A 25,355-nucleotide genomic window follows, 5' to 3' on the forward strand; every position below is an offset into this window, starting at 1 on the left:
GTTTTTGAGGACATCTCTCTGTCCACTCTTCATAGAATTGTATGAAATTGAATCAAACCATATTATCCCACTATTTCATGTGCCTGGCTCATGGGAGGTGTTTAATAAATGTTCATTGATTGATAGTGGACAGAAAGAAGTCCTCAAAAACCAGGAAGATCTGTGTTTATTGTAGTGCTAAATAAGTTATCAGTGTTCTAGGGAACTCTCAAGGACTATACATTGCAGAGAAGGTATCTACCTGTACTTATAGAAGTTTTCTTACCTGGGATATTCCCACAGTAATGAAATCACAAGTCCAGTCCCTAGACCCTCAAGGTTTTGTTGTTGGCCTACAACCTATCTTAGGAATATCAAATCCTTGATTTAGGACTGGATAGGATCTTAGAAATCATATAGTCTAATCCCTCCATTTCATGCATGAAGAACTAAGGTCCAAGATATTTAAGTCAGTTGGTTGATAAACATTTATCGATCACCTCCTATGTGCCAGGCACTGTGCTAAAAGCTTATGATTGAATTGAGAGAGACAATGTCTAAAAGGAAGGTGAAAAGCTCAGGAAGGGGAAGAAGAAGGAAGATGGAGACAGTCCAAGGAGTGAAGCCAAATGGGAAACAGGGCTGACTGGCCCAAAGTCATATAAGTAGTGAATTTCAGAGATGAGACTTGAACCCTAATCTTCTGAATTCAAAGCCAGTGAGCACTGACTACACCCCTAGGCTTCACCCCCCTCTTCTCTCTCTGTGTCTTCTCTCTTAGAGAGTTCACCCAAACAGTTAGCTTCAAGTATTCCCTCTGTAAGATGCAAATCTTCCTGTCCAGTCCTAACTTCATTCTCGGGCTCCACACTCAAATCTAAACTAGGCTCTGAGGGATAAGGATGGTGAGGGGCAGTAACTACTTAACAGACTTTTGATGTAATCTTCTCAGACTTTCCCTAAGGTCAGCAAGGGGAGCCAATGAAAAGTCCAGAGTGATTGGTGAATCAAAGGATCAGAATCCACAAAGTCGAACCAGATTTTGGCTGTTCCACGAAGCATTCTCTTATTCCTCCAGTGGGAAATGTTCACTCCTTCTTCTGGTGCTCAAAGCACTGCATTTATTTCTCTACCTTCCCTCAAGCAAATGAAGAGAGTTGGGAGTAAGTGGCCCTTCAGTTTTCTTCCACTTCTGAATGGGACATGAAGATTGTATGACTTCAGGGTCTGCCTGACCCCTGCCAGGGTCAGGGTGATAATTACAAATGGGATGAACAGAAAGCTTTCTCCTAAGAGAAGAAATCATTTTATTTGTTACTCCACCTACTAGATCCCATACTGCTGATTGAATTTAGAACTAGAAGCAGCAGTGTGCTTATAAGTGTTTAACAATTGACTCTCAAAAACATATTCAAGCCATACTTTTAAATTTAGTTTACACAATCACTGTTTTCTCTATCACATTATTAAGTGTAGATAATCAACTACAAAATGAATCAAGCCCTGATTTGTAGGCAGTTCTGAAGGTGTTAAATGCTTCCATTACCAACCAGCTCTCGCAAGTTAGTATGTACTTGCTCAGGTACATATTTGTTTAGAAGTAACCATTGAAAGGCTATCTTGTTCAACACTCTCCACTCCCCCTCATACTCCAGCCACTAAGTAAAGTTAAGTGACTTGCTCAGAATTACATAAATTGGGATCCAATGCCAGATCCTCTGTTTTCACATCTTTTCCTTTCCCATTTGATCCCAGGAGGCCTCCTTTGAACCCTTATGGTTTTCCAGTTTGATGGTCTCACTGGGTGGCTCCTGATCACAGGCTGCCTTGCATCGCAATTACTCCTTATGTCTCTTTAGCTAGGTTGTAAGTTCACAAAAGGAAATGAAAACTAGTCAGAAAATTCTACTTGAGTTTATTTTTTAAGATATCCCTGGGAGACATAGTAAAGAGAATGGGATAAAAGATTGTGGAAGCCCAGAATAAGTGCAGGATCACTGCAAAGGCAGTGAGTGCCATCACCATCACCCATACCAATATATTCAGCACTAGTCCTCCACAGCCCCTATCTTCCTCCGCTCTCCTGTTCTACTCTTACTCTTTCCATTTTTTTTAAACAAACTCCCCTTCATCTCAGATTTCCTCTTCTCACATTACCTTCTTCCGGCAGTTACTGAAACCTGGCTTTCTTCTGAAGATGCCACCAACTGTCCTCTAACAAATGACTAAGAAGAGCAGCTGGAATATTCCTTTCCTTCCAAAGCCACTTCCTGATAACCACTATCAATCGGCAAATCTCTCTGCTTTTTTAAAGTTTACTCTATCCTTTTGTGGAGGATGAAATATCATTAATTAACCACCACACTGTCCAGACTCATGTTGTCATCTTTGGACTACTGGGACACTTATCCTCTTCCCCAAGGTACCTGGTTCTCTTTCTTGTTTTTCACCTTAACCTTTATTGCTTTTGAAGGCCTAAGTTAAATCTGGTGTCAGATAATTACTAGTTGTGCGACCTTGAACAAGTCACTTAACTGATTTGCCTCAGTATCCATATCTAAAAGGAGTACACTAATAATACACACCTCCCAGAGTTGGAAGAATAAAATGAAATGATATTTATAAACATCTTTGCAAACTTTTAGAGTGCTATATAAATGATAGCTGTTATTGTTATTGCCTTTATTATTTGAACTGCTTGACTTCCCAAATGCTCAATCTCCTAAACTCCCATGACTTCTATCTCCAATCTATATAAAGTAGAAATAAACAGAAGAAGCCCTTAGACACCTCCCAACTCTCCCTTCCTGGGTTCCATTGAATTTGCCCCAGGATCTAAAATTGCTAGTTATGGCTCTGCTTGGCTGATCATGTCCGTACATCAGTTTCAGGTCTCATGAGGGATAGTTAATGACAACAAGGACATGTATGGCTGGAAAAAAGAAGTAAGAAGATCAAATAGTGAAGAGACAAGATAAACAACAGTTGAAAAGCCCAAAAGTTGCATGAGGCCCTGTGTACTATTAAAACAATTAAGGGAAGGCTTCCATTGTCTTGGATGAACCTTCTATGGAGGATGTTAGAAGGTCATGGAAATGAAATATATGCCATCCATCACTGGAACCTAATTCTTCCCTGGGACAGCTCCTCAAATACTTGAAAACACCTGTCATGTGAACCCAAAGTCTTCTGAAAATCTAACCTAAGTCTCTAGAAAATAATAATAATAATGATAATAATAACTATAATAATGTGGTTGTTCAATCATATCTGACTCTTTGTGACCCCATTTAGGGTATTTTTGGCAAAGATACTGGAGTGGTTGGCCATTGACTTTTCCAGCTCATTTTACAGATGAGTAAACTGAGGTAAACAGGGTTAAGTGACTTGCCTAGGGTCATACAGCTAGCAAGTGTCTGAGTAAGAATTTGAACCAGGTCTTTCTAATTCCAAGTCATTAATGAATAATCGTGTGGTATGGTTTCAAGTAATCTTGAGGGGTAGTATTTGTGTTCTTTTATCAACATTTCAAGAATAATGATACCATGAGCTCTGTGATTTTAAGTTCTGAACATTTTGCTCTGTTAGCTATCACAATCTATCTTACACATGAACAGAGCAAATTTTCTCTCTGGCCCCCATGTGTGCTCAGCTTTTTTAAATTTCCCTGGATTTACTTACTCATAAAATATCCACAAAATCCACTGCAGTGAAACCCTCTGAGAAAATCAATAATTCTCTCTGTCCTTTAGCTATAGCATTGAGGATTATTAGAACATTTTTTTTCCTGGCAGACTGTATAGGCTGGGTTGTACCAGGACAGGCTAGAGTCAGGGAGGCCAGATGGGAGGATAATATAGCCTTCTAGGCAGAAGATGATAAAGGCTGGACTAAAGTGGCAGAAACAGCTGCTGTATGTTACTGTCTCAGCTTTTTGAAAGCCATTACTTATATGAATTTTGTCAGCCAGAGCAAAGGCAATGGCTTCCAACTGCAGGAGGGTCAGTACAAAGGAGAGAACTGCTGCTAGCTGCCCTGTTTTCTTTGTTTATTTTCCTTTTCCTGAGTGTAAACACTATGGAACAGTCCTGTTTTTTTCATTATACAGCTAATAGGAAATGAATACCATTTGGAAATTTTTTGCTCAGAGGTTCACAGTTTCTAGTTGTACTACTGGTATATGTGATAAACAAAGTTATTAATTGTTTTGACTTGATTTGTTTTAAAAAAAAAGTCTACATTATTCTTTTGAGCTCTGGTTACATATACCAGTAAAATAAACTGTCATTTATATAAAAAATAAATTTGCTTCTGAAACTGATAAAATAGGTTAGAGATACCATTTGTTTGGAGAATCTTGGCTAGAAGGGGACAACGAGCCAACATTCCCTATAAGATAATTAGGTAGTTGTCCCAAAACCTAAAGGAAAAAGGAAAGAATTTCTGGAAAGAAGTCTAGTCCTAAACTCACAAGCTGTAGAAATGAGACCTGAAATCTGCTAGTTAACCCCTGATGTAACCTGGGACACTGTTCTTACCATGTGATGTTAGGCAAGCTGTCAAGCCACTTCATGTCTCTAGGTCTCAGTTTCCTCTGAAGTTAGACTAGATACCTAAAGTCACTTCTATCTCAAAATCCTATGATCCTATTGGTTACTTTACTTTTCTGAACCCGGTTTCCTCATCGTTTAATCAATCCAGAAGCAGGTTTTAAAGACCTACTATGTGCCAAGGATTGAGCTAGGTTGGAAGATGCACTTGAGCTGAGTTGCACAGGAAGCCAGGGATTCTGAGAATTGGAGATGAGGAGGGGGTGCATTCAAGAATGGCATGAAACCCATGCAAAAACATAGTTCTGGAAGATGGAATGTCATGTTTGAAGAGCAGAAATTAGGTGAGTTTGGCTGGACAATATAGAAGGGATAGTGGTGAATATCTCTAAACTGAGAGTAATAATATCTTCAATTACCTGGAAGAACAGGCATTAGGAAGGCCCAGCTGAAGAAATGAATGTAATAATTTGTTACTTTAGCATGGTATAGGAAGGTAAGAATTAGATTCTTTCTAAATGCTGCTTTAGTATAGTGTAATCAGAGTTACAAGCTCCTTGATGGCAAGCACATATCAATGCTTCTTTTTTTTTTACCATCTTGTGTTACCCATAATTATAGTAATTTATTGTTGCTCAGTCATTTTACAGTCATGTTCAACTCTTGATGATCCCATTTTGGGGTTTTCTTAACAAAGATACTGGAGTGGTTTGCCATTTCCTTTTCCAGCTCATTTTACATATGAAGAAACTAAGGCAAAAGGGGTTAAGTGATTTGCCCAGTATCACACAGTTAGTAAGTATCAGAGGCCAGATTTGAACTTAGGAAGAGGAGTTTTTCTGACTCCAGGACTGATACTATATCCACCCCCCCACCTATCTACCCTAGTTATATTAATACCTCCTGTTTATATCCTGGTTTGTTTTACAAAGCACTTCTACATATATCCTTTCATTTGATCTTCCTAACAATTTCTTGGTGTAGATAGGACAGTTATCAACTACATTTTACAGATAAGGAAACTGAGGCAAGAAAAGATTAAATTATTTGCCAGAGCCCACATGACTTTTAAATAGGAGAGCTTGGCTTATCACGTATAGATTCAGACCCAGACATCAGTATATGGGAAAAATGTTTCCTTTTTAGCTAAGATGCCCCAACCCCCTGGTCTTTTTCATCAACTTCAGAAGAAAAATATATTTTCATCTATTTCCCTAATTTAATATTTTTCTAGATGTTCCCAGTAATCCAGTGGGTAAACAAACATGTAAATTTCTGTCTGAGATTTGTAGAAAACGTTTCTGTCCAGGTAGGTGCCTGTTAAAATCATAGGCACCTGAAGTCTCTCCCAACTCCGAGATTTCCAAGGATTTTTTGCTGCAGATATGTTGTATTTTCCAACAGATCCCCGTAACCTCTAATGTGCTAATAAACATTGGAAGGAATTGGCTACTTGCTGACTGACAGTCTAGCTGCAAGCAGTGATGGGGACCTCTCCCTAAAATTTTAGCCAAACTGCTTTATGGAAGTGCTCCAGTTTTGCTGCCTGGCTATAGGCTAATGAATAAAGGTTCTGTTTCAATGTGTGCTGAGCACATTGGTTCTGGAAATTAAGGCATGAAATGGGTCTTATACTCATGAGTGGACCAGACATTCACCATTGGAAGGACCCTAATCACAAATATTTCCTTCAATGATGCCTGAATTTCCACCATTATTAATATCCTTCCTGACTATTTACTCTCTTCCCATTGGCCCACTTTTAATTTAAAAATTTACTCCTAGGAGGAATAAGATATTATTAAGTTCCCAGGTACTTTAGCGTGAATGAAAGAAACCAGACAAGAGACCAGATGATGTATTCCTGGCTCTGTTGCTCATGAGGTGTCTGACTTAGGGCAGTCACTTCCTTTCTTGGTCCTTAGGTTCCACACTTACAAAACTAGGGAGCTGGGCTAGATGACTTCTAAGATTCCATCCACTTCTAACATTTCCTCTCTTTTAATCATTATACTAAAATTAAAGAGTATTGTTATTAGAGAGAAGTGGGAACAGGAAAGTGTTGGGACCTAGCAAGGCAACAAAGTGCATCAAATAGGGGGTAGGATGTGGAAGGCGCTTCAGAAAAACTTAACAATCTTCTCTGTCACCACCATATGCTTCCTCATGAAACTTTTGTAAATACTATGCTTGACACCTTTCCAAAAAAAACCTTGAAAAGTTAAATAAAAATATCTTAGGAAAGGAAAAAAAGATTTTTCATGGATATTTGGATCAACAGATTCACAGAGCATTTGAGCTCTATGAACTAAGATCTCTAGAAGAAGACCTTATAACCCACCCAATCCACCTTGCACCTTCACCTCCCACCTCATTTTACAGAAAAGAAAGAGATTCTGAGAGAGAGAAATGACTTGCCCAGAGTCACACAGAATATGGCCAAGCTAGGACTAAAGACCAGGTCCTATAACTCTCATTATTCTATATGCCTAACTGGTACAATGGTTGTGGTATGAGACCTGCAGAGAGAATCAGCATGGGTACTGAGGAAGAGCTGTTGTGTCCCAAAGAGTTTTTAACATTACAGGGTTTTTTTGGATTTTCTTCCATCAGAAATTACAATTTCCAAATTTAGATTGTCTTTAATAAATTGCAGGCTTTAAGAAGATGATTCAATTCAAAGCAAGTATCTATTAGGCATTTACTGTGCAGCTACGTAGTAGATGTCTAATGTACATCTAGTCCTGTGCTAGGCATTATACAAAAAAAGCTATGTTACAGAACCTACCACCGAGGAGTTTACAATGTAATGGACAGAAGTATAAGCACAAAAGAAAATATGATACAAAGAAGACTGAAATGAATGCAAAGTAAAGGTTGGGCAAACTACTGTGAGAAATTTCAGCTAGTGATTATTTAGGGGAGGTAGGAAAAAGGGAATCAGGGAAGATTTTGGGAAGAAATCAGCACCTGAGCTGATTCTTGAAAAATAGTCAGGATTTTATTATTTATGGTTGGAGGAGAGTAATCCACTCTGTTCAAGAGAGAATGGCATGAGTAAATGCATGGAGTCTGAGGCAGGGGTGGGGAACCTGCGACCTTGAGGCCACATGTGGCCCTCTAGGTTCTTAAGTACGGCCCTTTGACCAGATCCAAACTTCACAGAACAGTCAAAGGGCCTCACCTGAGGGCCTAGAGGGCCTCATATGGCGTTAAGGCTGCCAGTTCCCCACCCCTGGTTTAGGGAGTATATGAAAAGAAAAGGATAAAATGGTAGTGATTGTGAAAATGAACCATTTCTGTATATATTTGTGTTGTAAGGTTAAGAAATAAGATAATTCACAAATTCGTAGAAAAGAATGTTTTTTCTTGTGTTAAAAGTGAAATGATTTTTACATTTATACAGTGATTTCAGAGTTAAGCAGTTGCCATCTAGTGGGCAAAGATGATAACACAGTATAACATTACCTGAAAACAAACTCTAATAATTAAGATGGGATCTTATTCAACTTTCCACTACAAGTTGATTCTCTCTGTTTGAAGGCTCCCTCCATTGAAGCAGATGGAAAAACCTCCAGGTCTTGAAAGATGGTTTTACAAATTGCTGAGGCCAAAAGAAAATTCATCAGCCAGAGGCCCCACCTCTGATAATAAACCTTTCCACACATCGCTAGGTTCATTTTTAGGTGATAGACATATGGGTTATTGCTGCTAGGCAGCCAGATGGAGCACGGGGCCTGGAGTTAGGAAGATGAGTTCAAATCTAGCCTCAGACACTTACTAACTGCCTGACTCTGGGCAAGTCACTTAACCTCTGTCTACTTCAGTTTTTTCAACTATAAAATGGGAATAATAGTAAGTAGCTATCATAAAGGGTTGTTGTGAAGATTAAATGAAATAATCTTTGTAAAGCACTTAGAATAGCACAGGGCACTTAGTAATGCTTGGTCCCTTCCCCTTCCTTCTCATAATTCCCATCTTGAAGTCTTTTCTTTTTGGTAGTTCCTGCCAAAGTTTTCCCTTCCCTGTGATGACCTTTGAGACCTCAGGGTCATTTCCACACCACAATGAGGAATCATAGGAAGATGAGGTTATGGTTTTATAATCTTAGGGAGGCTTGGAATTATAATAAATAATATTTATAATGATCCTGTTGTGAAGACTGAGTGTAGATATGTGGGGAAATGTGAGCTACAAAGTAAGATCATAGTATTAAAAGGTGGAAGGAATCATAAAGATCATGTAATCTGTCTGCACTCTCCTCCTCCCCATCTTACAGTCAAGAAAACTGAGGCCCAGGGAGGTTAAGTGAATTGCCTAATTTCACAAAAATAGTAAATAACAGAGCCAGGATTCCAACCCCAGATTCCCAAGGCCAAGTATTCTAGTAGTCTTTCCAGGATAGTATTCTTTCCATTCTTTTCCTTTGCTTGGAAAAGTGGAGAGTTGAGATTTGGAATCCTATAGACTTTTTTAACTGACCCACTGCATTTTAGCACAACTGGGTTGTGAGTGATCCTTCAGGAACTGGTTTTACATAGGGCTTTGGGATTTGCAAAAGGTTTTGAATATGTAATCTAATTTGAGCTTCACAATGACCTTGTAAGGTAAGTCCTACAAGTATTACTATCTCTGCTTCACAGATGAAGAATCTGAGGCTCATAGATTTTAAATGAAATATCCATTGTAGTAAGTATCAGAGACAGAAGTTATACTCAAGGTTTCCCAACCTTGGATATATTGATATATACTGCAGAACACAAAAAAGAGGATTGTGTATAAAACTGTGTATTTATATTTCATACTTCCTGCTTTTTATATATATGCATATATAATATAACATGTATTATATATATATTATATGTATGTTATATGTAATTATATATATATATATATATATATATATATATATATACGTACATACATATATTTCCATGCATACTTTCCTAACAGTCATTCTGGTCTGTGCTTCTTTCTGTTTTCTTCTATGCATTTAAAAATGTGTAATAGCCATTTTGGGGACCATTACTATTACTAATCTCCCACCCCAATTCAAAACAGAGCAAAGAAAATCCTTTAAACAAATGTTTGAAATGCCTTCAATTTTGTGCAAGCAAAAACCATAAGTACCAACATCATGTGTATCCTTATTGCTTTTAAAGTGTTTTGACATAGATCATCTCATTTGAGTCTCAAGCCAATCCTGTAAGTACACAGCAAAGAACAAATGAAGAGAATAAAACCTAGAAGGATGCACAGAAAAGCTGGATTGCTTTGAAAACAACATGTACATTTTATTACATAAGTTTTCATGAAATGGATATTTATTGTTTTATATTGAATCCTCTCATGTTCTGCTGTGTACATGTAAATGTTCCTTTTTCTTTTCTTGTTTTGTATTTAAGTTAAAACAAATAAAAAATAAAATAAAATAAAAATCAACTTCCATGAGCACTAATAAAAAGACAAATCCTCTGAGGTAAGGAGTGCAGTTATTATTATTATTGCCATATTTCCAGATGATGAAAATTAGGCTTATTGAGGTTACTAAACTTTTCTGAGGTCCCAAAACTGTTGTATCAGAGCTTGGATTTGCACATAGCACTTTGGAATCCAAGTCCTGCAAGCTTTCAACTATACTCAGTTGCATCTCAAAGGCATAAACTTTTAAATTTCCAGCCTTATAGCACCAAGAAGACATATGTAGATAGATAGACAGACACATATACACATATGACATTTTAAACATATATGTATAGTATATAACTTTTAAAACAAATATACATGTCTGTATACATATATACATGTGTGTGTGTGTGTGTGTACGCATACACAGAGAGAGAGACAGACAGACAGACAAACAGAGATGGGGTGAGACAGAGGCAGTATCTTCTTTGCACCCTTCAAATTGTTCCATGTTAAGAATTGTAAATTGAGCCCTGGTGTTTAGTATAGTATTTTTTTAATTGACTTGGTAGATACTGCTTCCAGCCTCTGCCCCCTTTACTTTCTGCCCTTTTGCATGAGCTCAAAGAAGTTACTGAGTAGAAAGGGGATCCTAGGTGAAAAGGTTCCTCATGTTGATATTTTTAAAGGGTAATTTAACTAAGTAATAAGAAGAATTGAAAGTAATGATAAGAATTATTATATATTATATTGTATTTTACATGTATTAACTCATTTTAGCCTCATAACAACCCTGTGTTATAAATGCTATTATTATTCCCATTTTACAGATGAGGAAACAGGCTAAGAGAGATTAAGAAACTTGTGCAGGGTCACAAACTAGTAAGAAAAAGATAAAGAGAATCCAAGAGCATTAGAAGTAGAAGAGGTCTTAGTGATCATCTAATCCAGGGGAAAGAACCTGTGACCTCGAGGCCACATGAGGCTGGAAGGAAGGCTGGAGGACCTGTTATATACTCACACTGTTACATACTCATTACAGGTTCCTCACCCCTTTTACATACTCATTTTAAAAATAAAGAAACTGAGATTCAGAGAGAAGGCACTTACACAAGGTCAGCCAGCTAATAAGGGGCAGGGCTATGCCTTGAGCCCAGGTCTAACTCACTTTCTTGACTCTATGTACTGTGTACTTTACATTCCATCCTGCTGGGCAGGCATCACTTTCACCTTCCTAAGATTCATTTTATTGTTACAGAAGATGAGAGTCATGGAGTAGATGATTTCTGAGATCTCTTCCTCCTCTTAATATTCTCTGATTCTTTCATTCTAAGGGGTTCAGATTAGAAGGGAAGAAATGAAGAATGAGGGGTAATGAAGCTTTGTAATCTGAGGGAAAAGTAGAGAAGCTAGCCACTTTTCCTTCCAGAAACACCTCCTCTTCCCCACTTCTTAAATAACACTCCTTGATACACGTGACATCTGAGGGTAGGGAGCTTGAAGAAGATCTGAGAGATGTTTTATTGAGTTTAGAGCTAGGAGTGACCCTAGAGACCATCCACTCCATTTTACAGAGGAGGAAACTGAGGCCTAAAATGCTGAAATAACTTGCCCAAGGTCACACAGGTAGTAGGTCCAGGGCATTGGATTCAAACTTCAAACATAAGACTCCAAAGTCACTATACCATAAGCATATAGTCCATCATGTAGAAAATAGGATAGGAACTATGAATTCATTATAATAGGAAACTCTCAGACAAGGAAACTCCTTTGATCAAAGAAGTTTAGCACCTTCTCTACAACTTAGAGTCTTAGAGAGTTGACTAGAGCAATCATAAGTTAAATGACTTTTCCAGGGTCACACAGCCAATATATGTCAGAGACTGGACTTGAACTCTAGTCTTTCTGGATCTGAGGTCAGTTATCTATTTAGGAAGTTATGTTATGCTTTCTTGATTAAAATGGGAAGAATAAAACTTTCCCTCAAACCATTGGGCAGTGTACATAATGGAGAATTTAACAAATGTTTGTTGAATTAATTCATTATTCATTAAACAAGCTCTACTAAATATCTTCTATGTTCCTGGTTACATGGTAATATAGTAATTAATTTGGCATAGTGTCTATTCACAAAGAACTTACAATTTATATTTTTACTTCATTTTTTGTGTGTAACCCTATATATTGGATTGTGCATGTACATGCATGCATGGATGCATAAATGAGTGTGTATGTGTGTATGTAATATCCCAGGAAGTTGCTTCTGTTATAGACCCCTCAGTATATTGACCAATATACCACTATATGAGATAACCCATTTTAAAAAATCATCTAAGTTGCTGTTTCTTCATTGTTCCATCTGCCCAAAGTGCTAGGATTTTATTTTTGCTTGTATGTTCAATAAGGGACCTATGACTCTGTTGGTGCTCAGAGAATAAATAATAATCATAGGAATTCTCTGCATGTCTGTGTCAGCAGAATGCCCAAGGAAACTCATTGTATTTTGTATTGCTTTTCTGGCCATCTTTACCTCCAAAGCCCTGGCAATTTCTTTATATCAGTGAATGGCCCCTAGAAAGTGTGTGGGAAAAGAGGTGAAAAATCCAATTCCTTTCTCAGTAAGTGATGGGAGGTTCTATTTATATGGTACCATAGCCTCCCTGAGGGGATATAGTTAAACCCAAGGAGAATTCATTTTCTCCTTTTCTGCATTATTCATCAGCACACTGGACAGCAACTTTCCTTCTTTCAGCTTCTTCCCTTCCCCCTATACACACAAAAGATTGACTAGACCTGTATTTCAGTAATCAATGACTTGGGTGGAGTGACTTACCTTCCTCTATTTCTTGCAACCAGAAATTATTTCTTCAAATTTTTCACTTAGCTTTGCCTGGACCTGCCTTTTGTATTTGCTTGTGTCTTACTTATTCCCTGGCTCTCTTCAGCAAAAATAGGTACAAGTTAGGACTATGTATTTAGTAGATACAGGGTAAACATTTGCTAATTATTTCCTTCAAGTAATAAAAACTCCCTAAGTTCTACAGAGTTGTCCAATAGGTTGCCTGGGGAGATAGGGAGTTCCCACTCACTGGAGGTCTTTAAACAAAGATTGAATGACTACTTTGTTAGAGATATTGCAAATGTATTCTTATTCAAGTATGGGTTGTACTAGATGGCCTTTGAAGTCCCTTCTCACTCTGCAATTCTGTAAGGACAAAGACTTATGACTCATTTTATCTTTGAATCCCAGAATTCAGCACAAGTACATATAATAGAGGATTAATCAGTGCTTAATAGAGGATTAATCAGTGCTTATTGAATTGAACATTCATTTACCCAATAGGAAAAAAATAGCAAAATAGGAAGTCAAAATTAGGCACAAAAATGATTAGCATATGTTAGTGTGATATGTCCACTTTTCATTTGAGATTCATAGTGATCCTATTTGACATGTAGAGCCAAGTACTATCCCCATTTTGCAGGTGAATAGACAGAAACTCAGAACAAATATGATTTTTGACATTAAAGCCATTCAAATATTTGAATGCAGCTATCATGCCAATCTTAAGCTTCCTCTTCTACAGGTTAATTCTCCAGTTTCTTCAACTGATCATTAAATATTATAGTGTCTGGGCCTTTCACCATTCTGTTTCTCTCAAAACCTTCCAATTTGCCAGTGTCATTAAAATGTTTTGCTGGTGCTTTTAAAATAACTGTCAGAACCCAAAGACTTTGTGCCCCCCCCCTTAAAAATCTTTACTTGTTACAAAGAAGCATATTTAAGCAAAGCAAATCAACCCATTGGTCATGTTAGATTACTTATGCCTCATTCTATACCTATGATCTATTACCTCTCTGAAGGGAGGTGGGAGGCATGCTTTATTGGTAGTCTGCTGATGTCATATTTGGGTATGGCATTGATCAGCATTACAAAATTGTATTTTTTAAAGCATGCTTATGTTCATTGTGTTCTTTGTTCTCCTGGTTCTGCTTAGTTTGCTCCGTATCAGTTCATATCATTCTTCCTTAGTTTCTTTGAATTCTTCAGATCCATCCTTTTATGGAATGGTAAATTTCCATTGCATTTATATAACATAATTTGTTCAGCCATTCCCCTGATTTGGTATGATGATTGAGATGGCTTATTGCAGAGGAGAGAAACTGAATATGAGCAGAGAGGAAAGTTACAGACCCAACTAAGGTTACAGGCTGAAGAGTACCCATTTATCTGTTGAGTAGTGACAGCAGACAAGACCAGTAATAGACTTGGGGAGTTTTTTATTTGGCGATGTCCCTCATTGAAATATTACTCATCTATCATAGTGCAACTCACTTAGATATGATCTTGTCTTCCTCAAGCTTCTCATACCATTTGGTTTGGACCTTTTTCTTTGCACTCCCATTCCACATTTCATTACAATTTTTTCACCACTACACAACCTGGTCTCAACTTGTCTTCCCAACTTTGTGTGTTCAGTCTTTTCTAACTCCTCGTGACCCCATAAACCATAGCACACCAGGCTCTTCTATCCTACACTATCTCTCAAAGTCTATCCAGGTTTGTGTTCATTGTTTCCATGACACTGTCTAGCCATCTCATCCTCTATCATCCTTTTTTCCTTTTGCTTTCAATCTTTCCCAATATCAGAGTCTTTTACAATGACCCCCATCTTCTCATAATGTGAACAAAGTACTTAAGCTTCAGCTTCAGTATTTAACCTTCCAATTAATAGCCTGATAGTTTCTTTAAGTATTGACTGATTTAATGACCTTGCTGTCCAAGGGACTGTCAAAAGTCTTCTCCAGCAACACTGATATTGAAAGCATCAATTCTGTAGTGCTCAAGTTTTCTTATACTCTCACATTTACTTGACATCATTCTACCTCTCCTGCCTTCCATCCCTTCTTCACACATGATACTCCAACTCTCATCTCAGTGCCTTTGCACAGCATGTCCACATGACTGGAATGCCCTCTCTATTTGCCTCTTTCTCATAGAGACTCTCTCACTTTAAGAGTTGCTCAGGCAACTAAAGGCATGGAACCTTTCCTGATAGCCCCTAATTGCTAGTTATTTTCTCAAACTTCCTTGTATTTAAGTACTTTGCATATATTTGCTTTTGGTGATTTTATATTTATGATGCATTTTATATTTGTGTATATATTTGTGTATATGTGTGTATATATTTGTTTATGTTTATATGTGTGTATATATTTGTCTTCCAATTAAACTGTAAGCTCTTTGCAAGTGTGAGTTATTCCATTCTTTCCACTTGCATCCCCAGTGCCTAGCACAGTGCTTGGCACTTACATGTTTAATAAATGTTTGAATTACTCCTCTTGTGTGCAGTGGATAGAGTGCTAGATTTGGAGTCATGAAGATCTATGTTCTAGGCCTACTTTTGACTTTTACTAGCTGTGAGACCAGGTGAAAGAATCCCTTGATTCTAGTGTTGGAGACAAAATATCGTACTAAAGGGAACATAAATTTGACTTATTGTAAAAATGTTTGAGTACCATATGAAGGTAATACTCTGATATGCATACATTAAAAAGGCAGTTCCTATAATCAAGGAATTTACTTGAGATGTCTTGCTACTACTATACCAGCTAGATGTTGCCATGGATAGAGTTAGATCTGGAATCTGGAAGACCTGAGTTCAAATCCTGCCTCAGACACTGTGTGACCCTGGACAAGTCATTTAACCCCTCTCAACCTAGGTTTCTTCATTTGTAAAATGAGTATGATAACAGCACTTGTCTCCTAAGCTTGTTGTGAGTATAAAATGAGGTAATATTTGTAAAATGCTTTGCAGACTTTAAAGTCCAATATAAATGTTAACTATTGGTTGGTGATGTCTTTTGATTTGTGTGTAAATTGGATTTAAGTGAGGCAGAGTTGAACAAAGTTGTAAGCCTCACTCCCTCCTCCAGAGTCATCACAGTCCAGTGACAGGACAGAATCATGTATTGGCTTAAGATGAGAGCTTGTTAGCTATTAGTGTCCTAAGCAAAATACACATTGTGTCCAAGAGGGACAAGAAACAAGTGTTATGAAAAAACAGAGCCTTGGGATGACATACACTTAGAGAACAAAAAGAATTTGATGATGGAAAGGAATATGAGAAGGCTGTTCAGAGAGGTAGGAGGAGAATCAGGAACAAAAAGTATTTTTACATAAACCAAAGGAGGGGTTGGTCTATAGTATCCAAAACTGATCAGCCCAGTTAAAATGAGAAGCCAAATGGCAAGAGATTGAGAAGTGGGTGTGAAGTGAGGAAATAGAGGCAAAATATGTAACCCTTTCTATGAGTTTGATTAGAAAAATGAGAAGACAATATAGGATGATAGTTTGTGGGACTAGCAGAGTCTAGTGAAGAGTTTTTAAGGATAAGAGAAATCTGATGGGGAGAAAAACCCTATGGATAAGGAGAGATGCAAAATGAGACAGGGAATGATCTAGGGGAAAAATTCTTAGAGGAGACTTGAGGAGATGAGATTAGGAACCTATATAAAGTAGTTAACATAAGCAGGAGAATGTTCTGCAAAACTGGAGAAAAGAAGGAGAGAATGGACGATGATGTGCAGTTGAGGAGAGGGGAGGTAGCTCATGACTGATAGCTTCTCTTTTCTCAGTAAAATAGAAAGTGATTTCTTCTGCTGAAAAGAAGGAAGGAAGAGCTGTTATAAAAGCTCTAAATGGAGGGGAGAAGGATCAGAATAGGTTCCATGGAGAAAATGATAGAGACTAATCCATTGAAGAACAAATGGATTACTACAAAGCAAATTCCCATGTGATCCTGCTCTACCATCCAGATGTTTTATCATTCTTCCTTCTTTTAAGATAATTTTCTGAGCAACCTATTTAATCCAGCCTATAAGAAGCACAAATTCTGGCTCTCCCAACTTTTATTTGCTGACTGTAGGTAGGCTTATTTGAGATTAGATAACATAAATTTGTGGTAAATCTAGTCAAATTGATTGTATGAATTTCTCCATATATATTCAGTAGCATTTGAGTGGGAATAGCAAAGGTAGATGGTGGAGGTAACCTAAGACTGGAGTTTAGCAAGACGTGTCTGGTGAAAAGATAAATTGGAAAGATATGTGAAAGGGAGCAGCATGGAATGAGGCTGGGAATATGGGTTGAATGCATGTTATAGAAGACCTCAAGTGTTAGGCTAAGAAGTTTTTATAAACAATTATACTAACAGATCATAAGAGTTTCTTATTTTGCAGTCCCTCAAGTTTCGAAGATGAAACCTCAAAATGCAGTGTTAGTCATTTCTGAGGTCCAAAATTCCCTTTTAAGTTGATGTTTTAGTCTTCATAACACATCCGTCACGAATACTTTTTTATAAAAGCAATCTGGGTAGCTGCTACATAAGATGTCAGGGAAATTGAATAATGCTCTTTTAAATAGTGACTCAAATATGCTCCAAAACTAATATTGTCAGGTAGATGAAAAGCTAGATAAAGAATCATCAAGAAGAGATGGTATTCAATAACATAAAATAAGGTGTTAAAAGTGCTTTGATGAAAGAAGTTGTTTACTCAACAATTGCTACCATTAAAAACAAATAAACAAAGTTTACTAAAACCTCAACCTACTGCAGTGGGAAAAATAGCTGATGGTATGGCTTTTTTTTCTGTTTGTTATTTTTGTATTTTCTAACTTAGAGTATTTCTTAGTAGGAAGGACAAAACATGATTTGCTCACACAATTTGGATGCCAGCCAAGCAGGGAATGGAATCATTTCTGGATATTATTCATGCAGCAGCCACTCAGATAATTATTTTCCAAGAGTTTCTTCTAACTAAAATTTATCTTATAAACTTTAACCCCATTTACCAGAGCAGAAATTCATTCATTCACCAAATATTATTTCAAGAAACATGTATTAGATGCCCACTCAGGGACATTTACAGTTGAGAAAATATGGAGCTCTGCCTGTGAAATTTACAGTCTGATTTGGAGATGATGCAAACAGAGATATATTACTGTAAAGCAAAGTGTTAGGTGAAGATTTAGGGAGAAGATTATACTTCACTTGGGGAGTGAAGAGAAAACCAGGAATAATTTCATGAGATAACATCTGACTTGTACATAAAAATACATAGTAATTGGAAATGCAAAAAGGAGGGAGTACATTCCAAGCATAGACAACAGTTCACAGAAAGAAATTTTTTTTTTTTTAATCAGAGCATCATATCCAAGGTTACCTAGTCCAACCACTATCTGTAGTGTGAATCTCCTGTGTAGTATCCTCAACCTATTCATTTAAAATTTAATAGAAGGGCAGCTAGGTGGCACAGTGGATAGAGCTCTGGCCTTGGAGTCAGGAGGACCCAAGTTCAAATAGCCTCAGACATGACACTATAGCTTTGTGACCCTGGGCAAGTCACTTAACACCGATTGCCTCACCAAAAAACAAAAAACAAAAACAAACAAACAAACAAACAAAAAACAAAACAAAACAGAACAAAAAAAAAAAACTTAACAGGGAACTCATATCTCCCAAGCAGCTGAGTGCTATTAAATGTTTAATGACTGCCTCTTGGAAAGGAATAAAAAGTAGACACAATACATTTGTAAGTCTAACCTGCCTTGTTGACATTTTTCCACTGCTTTTTTTTAAAGCCTAGATGATCAGCAAAACTATAACCAAAGCTATGATTTGTAGAATTTGACAAATTCTGAAGTGTAAGTGTTTATATTGAAAATCTAACAATAGGAAAGTGGGTGCAAATTAGCTCCAGCATACCTCTGATTCTGAGAAAACCTAATCTATTCTGGACAGCTTCCATTCCTATTTTTGTCCCAATTCTATATTGAGCTCAAATCTGACTTCCCTATAACTTCTATCCATTGATTCTATTTCTGCCCTTTGAATCAAGCAGAATAAATCAAATAATCCCTTTCCCACATAAAAAACAAACAAACAAAACTTTATATAATTGGAGATACTGACCGACTGTGTCCCCATGTTATTTTTTTCTTTCTAGGTTAAACCTTCCCAATTCTTTTAATTGGTTTTCATATGATGTAGTTTAAGTCCTGTTGGCATCATGATGCTCTCCTAAAATGATTATATAGAGCACAGCTTGTCAATATACCTTCAAAAATGTATGTCCTTGATCCTGAATAAAATCCACCAGAAGCAGTCTGACCAGTACAATGTACAGTGGATTCTTTCTGACCTTGAAGTGCACAGAATTTAAAGAAACACACGATAATTTCTTCTATTCTTTCTAAAGAGATGTCTGTAACAACTTTCCTTTGTTCTCTGACATTTATATAGTGCTTTCAAATTTGCAAAGTGTTTTCTTCAGGCTGTTAGTGGTTGCTCATGTCTTCCTTTAGTATCACTTGAAGTTTCTTAATGGTAAAGATCCTACAGAGGAGAATATGGTTAAAGAAGACTTCATGATGGAAGTAGAAATTAACCTGGACCTGCAAGACTTTATTTGAAGTGAATAGGCATTCTAGGCAAAGGCTAAGAGCATGAGTCATGATACTGAGATAGAGCTGAGTAACTGATACTGGGTAATGGAAGAATAGAATGCAGCTGAAGGAGTTTGATAATGTTTAGATTTAAAAAAAATAAAATAACTGATATGTGATTAATCAGTTTACAGAAGTTCCAATGAGAAATTTCCCATACCAATACAAAACAAGTTCCCTGAGTCTTAGAAAAGTGTTTGGGGCATTGAATGGTTAAGTAACTAGTCCAGGCCAGTATTATAACTATCTATATTATATTATAATATAACTATAACTACATTATATCATAACTCAGGCCAGTATATATCAGAAGCAACACTTAAACTTAGGACTATAGGGATGACTCTATCTACTATACCAAACAGCCTCTTTTATTGGGAAATGATTTGGAGAGAAAAAGTTGGACAGACCCTAGAACCTATTAATTATCAGGCGAAAGAATTAGGATTTAAAATCTTCTACCTAAAAGCTGCATTTTAGAGCAGCTCTTCCAAAATGTTTCCTTTTTCAATCCTAAAGCACTTAGTTCATCAAGGAGCTCAATGCTTTGTGCTTAAAACTTAAAAGGGATTGAGATGAAATCTTCCTAAAACAGAACAACACTGGCTTCTTTCTTCTCTGTGACATCTACAGCTCTTGACATAACTTTTCCTTCTAAAGAGTCTTATCAAGCACAAAATGTGTGTGAGGCATTGTGCTTGGCAATTCGGAATTTAAATTCAGTTCAACAGGCATTTATTAAAGACTTACTAAGTTTTACCATTGTCATCATCATCATCATCATCATCATCTTTATTACTATCATCAGTATAGATGGCTACTTTAAAGTTTGCAAAGTGCTTTACATTATCGAAACAACCCTATAAGGAAGGTGCTCTTATTATTCCCATTTTACAGATAAGGAAATTGAGACTGAGAGTTTAAGTGACTTTCCCAGAGTCACATAGTAAATGTTTGAGGCAGGATTTGAACCAAGTCTTACATCCCCACCACTATTACCACCACGAACATTTATATAGGGCTTTAAGGTTTGCAACAGTTAATATCTCACTTGATCCTCACAACAGTCCTGTATCAGTATACAACCACTGAATAGGAAAAGGAGAATTGAAAGCCAGGTCTCTTTGACATCAAGTTCAGCACTCACTTATTGGATCATGAGTTCCTTGACATTATGCTGTGAGCTCCTTGAGGTGCCAGGGACTGTCTTTTGCCCCCCCCCCCTTTTAATCCCTAGTATTTATTGCAATGCCTGACACACATAGTAGGCACTTAATGGATGCTTATTGGACTGACTCTGTGGATGGGGTGGTGGTGATGGCAAATACATGTACACAGATAAGTAAGCATGAGGTAACTTATGGAGGAAGAAACCACTGTGCATTCACTTAGTTGTTTATATAATGAAAGGTAGTTTATATAATGAAAGGGTAGAGAGCTAGCCTCCAAGTCAGAAAGATTTGGGTTCTAATCCTGATTTTGAAGCACGTTGACTTTGTGACTCTGGGCTAATCACTTAACCTCTCAGTGTTGGAAGCAATTCTCCAAGACTATAAGTTATGAAGAAATGAACACCTTGTGGTGGAGGAAATTTCCTCACTGGCATATTCCCTATGGTAATGCAACCATAGGTTTATCCACTATGTCCTTTTGCATAATAATCCTTAGTGAGGCTCTTTACTGATGGTACTAGTGTGTTTAGAGATTCCACAGGATGCCTGTCAACTGATCTTCTTATAGGATTGGGATAGCAGGCATTATCAAAAGGATGACCACCATATAACATCCTTTTAGTAATTGCAGTTGTCTGCATAGTGACTTTCCTTTTAAGTGCTGGTGCCCTGGCTATCCATTGAAAGAGTCTGGGAGGGCAGTCTTAACCTCTATCATTACAAATATAAGATTAACATCCAGGCAAAAGGCTGCAGAAGAGCCACTGATCATTATCACTTTCCAATTAGAAGCAGAGATTAAGGAGCTGACTGTGTCTGAGACAATTTTGCCATTTGCCAGGTTGTATTTTTCTCCACTTTACTTGAAGTCAGCCATAGATTATCAGTAAACATGTAGTGCTTGATAATGAAGCTAATTTAGTAAGTGGATCATAGTGACTTTTCTCTCTGAGGCTTGTCCTTTTGTTGGAATAGAGTTCTGAAAGAGCCTCAGACCTATAAGCTCATTAGAAAGGGCCAGTAAGTAAAGTCGTGATGCCTTTAGAGATGTGTGTGGCTTTCCCTATTACAATCCTGTTTCAAAAGAGTAGACGTGTTTTATTCATTTTTCTTTCAGCTCCTAAACACAACAATGTGTACATAGTAGGTCCTCAGAAAATATCTATTGAAATGAATACTCCATTCCTTGGATTCACTGTGTATTTAATTCAGATCTAGTATAAAGCTGTCACCTGCATGTTTTGGGGAAGAAATTGGCAGCCAGTGGGAGCTCAATAAATGTTAATTGGTTAATTGCTCAAATAAAGCTATTCATTCAATCATTCATTCAGAAAGCATTTGTGTAGCTCCTATCCTAGGTATAGCAGGCTGTGCAGGGATACAAAGTAGAAGCTTTCTTTTCTTTCTAAGGCAGGGACTCAACAGATTCGTGAGGTAGTTCACAAACTTGGATGAGAGAAAATACATCTTTATTTTCACTAATGTCTAACCAAGTTTTATTTCAATTATCAATCTAGGCAACAAATATTATCTTGAGAAGGAATCCATAGGCTTCATCAGGTCCCCAAAGGGACCCACGATATAAAATTTTAAGTACTTCTTCCCCAGGGGTCTAGTTGAGGAGACATGACATCCAATCAATTAACAATTAAATAGCAGTGCAAGAGAACAGATGTATGAATGTGTCAAATGAGTTGGTTCAAAAGGTGTATGTTCTTGGAGTCAGAGTATACTCTGACTATCCTGTACTCTTGGCCAATTACCAGCTACCTGATTTGGGGCAGGTCAATTCTTTGGTTCTATTTCTCAGTTTATAAAACTGGGGAGTTGTGCTGGATGATCTTCAAGTCTCTTGCAACTCTTTCTATATACAGTTCATTCTGTGAGTCCAAAGAAGAGGAAAATGTTTGAGGGCAAGATTGTTTGGAGCAAGTTCCATGGAGGAGATGAGAATTGAGATAGGACTGAAGGATGACTACTCTGTATATAAGTGGGGCTAGTATAATTGCAGCTTCACCTAAAAAGACAATAGAGAAGTTACCATAAAATGATTGAGGGGGTTGTTAGAAAATATAGTAGCTGACAGGGAGATTTCACATTAGGCAGTAGTAGGAGATATAGGAGATATAGATATAAAGAAAGTGTTGGATCCAGATGTCTTTGGGTGCTAGGGTAGTTTCACTTTTATCCTGTGAAACAGTAGGGAACTATTAAAGGTTTCCCATCAGAGGAGGGGCAGGACCAAAGTGGCATTCCATATGGTTAATGGGATGTGCAGGATGGATTAGATTGTGGTAGGATTGGTAGCAGGAAGATCAGGTAAGGAGCTGTTGTAATTGACTATTTATGAGTTGATAAGCATCTGAACTAAGGTGATGATAGTGGGAATAGAAAGCAGAAGATATATATAAAAGAACATCAGGGAAATATTGATAGCTTTTGATGACGGACATATGGGAGAAAGAGGGTTCAAAGATGACTTCAAGATTTTGAACTCAGATGACTGGGATGATAGTAGTAGCTATCACAGAAATGGGGAAGTCTAGAAGGAGTACCCAGAATGGCATGAGGAAATAAGAAGTTTGGTTTTTAGAAAAATACTAGAATTTTAGAACTTAGAAGTCATATAGTCCAACTTTATTTTACAGCTAAGGAAACAAGTCACAGGTTAAGTGATTGGGAAAAGCTTACAAAGCTATTGACATTTATGTGATGGCATGGTACCAAGTAAATATGTACAATAATTGGAAATATAGGCCTGGATGGAATATAGAATTTATGCTTGAAAGTTTAGAGTTAGGAGTTTTCTATATAAAAGTGGTTCATATCAAGGGATTGGATATGGTCTTTGAAGAAGAGAAGGTAGAGATATATTAGAAGAGACTGATAAAACATTGGGAAAAACACATTTAGGGTGAAAAACAAAATCTATTCCCTTAATAAATTATGGAGGCAGCGAGGTGGTACAGTAGATAGAGCATGGGGCCTAGAGTCAAGAAGACTCATATTCCTGAGTTTAAATGTGGCCTCAGATACTTCCTAGCTGTGTGATCCTGGGCAAGTCACTTTACCCTGTTTGCTTCAGTTTCCTCATCTGTAAAATGAGTTGGAGAAAGAAATGGCAAACTGCTCCAGTATCTTTGCTAAGAAAACCCCAAATGGGTCACAGAGTCAGACATGGCTGAAATGACTGAACAATAATGAACTCAATAAAGGCTGGAACTACATAATAATTAGTCTATCTTCCACAAAACCTAGCCCGGTATTTTGCACATGAAGATTGGGACAAGACCTATGATTTCATTCTAATAGGGTTCTCTCAATGAGAAAACTCACTTTTTCAATTTAGATGGACAACTACTATGTAACTTACAGCCTTATTTGTCTAGAGCACTGATAAATGACTTGCCCAGGGTCACACAGCCCGTATGTGGTAAAGGTGGACTTGAACTCAGGCCTTGTTGAATCTAGTACTAGCTTGCTGTCTATTATGATACACTGCTTCTTATACCCTCCACATGCTGTAGGTATTTAATGAATCATTCTTGAAGTTCATTCATGGGCAAAAATAGAGAAGTAGCCAGAAAGATAGGAGAACCAATATAGCACAGTGACACACTATTCAAAGAGGTTATATTAAATGATGGAGAAAGATCAGAGGGGATGAGGATTGAAGGGAGAAAAAAAAGCAACAACAACATCGCATTTGCTAATGAACAAGTCACTGGTGACCTTTGAAAGTGAAATTTCCCAGGAATGGTTTATAAAGAATCTAGGATATAGATGCAAAGGCTAGAAAGCAAGCAAATAAAGGCAGAAGGCACAATTTTTGAGAAGTTTAGCATAAACTTAATAAATGCTTATGGATTTATCAATAGTGATTGTGTATAACTCTAAAAGAAGGGAGGAAACCACAGGAGTCTGGAAGACTGACTATATTGTATAATTGAGCTGTGTCTATGGTTCACTAGTAGAGGGCAACATAACTAAAGGGAGTAACAATTATCCAACACCATAGTATAATGGAAAGAGTGTTAGATTTGGAGTCAGCAGGTTCAAAACCCATCTCTGCCATTTACTACTTGTATAACCATGAAACCTTCCCTGATTCTCCTCAAATGACAGTGTTCTCCCCTTCCTTATGTACTCCTAGAGTTCATTGTCTGAATTTTTTTTACCAGTCACACTCTATCTTATATTTAACTTATTGGCATCCATTGGTACCCCACCATTCAAGAAAATACAAAGTATTCTCATTTTGAGTCTTTGAGAAAATCTCACTGTATTTCATAAAACATCAAAAATAATAGCTAGGGTTTCTGCAATGATACTATTCCTTCCCTCCCTCCCTCCTTTCTTATTTCCTTCATTCTCTACCTTCCTTCTTCTTTCCTCCTTTTTCCTTCTTTCCTCCCTGCTTTCCTGCCTTCTTTCTTTCCTTCCTGTCTTTCTTCTATCTGTCATTATATTAGCACCTTCATCATTAAGTGCACAGTCCTGAAATAACAAAGTCACTCACTCCTATGGTTATCTTTCCAGTTAATTTTGTTGAAGTGAGGAGGGTATTGCAATTTGGAAGGTATGGATTTAACATAACTTTCACTAAAATGAAAGATGACTCAGCCACTTAACTGATTTGTCTTTCTTCTAATACTATCTGCCCTCTCTTGTTGTTGATAATAGAGGAATGGTTTGTTTAATTGTACTAAAAAATGCCCACTTTGGATCCTTTAACTAGTGTAT

The sequence above is a fragment of the Vombatus ursinus genome, unplaced genomic scaffold, assembly GCF_900497805.2.
Source record: "Vombatus ursinus unplaced genomic scaffold, bare-nosed wombat genome assembly UNPS02005659.1, whole genome shotgun sequence".
In the NCBI taxonomy this organism is placed as follows: domain Eukaryota; kingdom Metazoa; phylum Chordata; class Mammalia; order Diprotodontia; family Vombatidae; genus Vombatus; species Vombatus ursinus.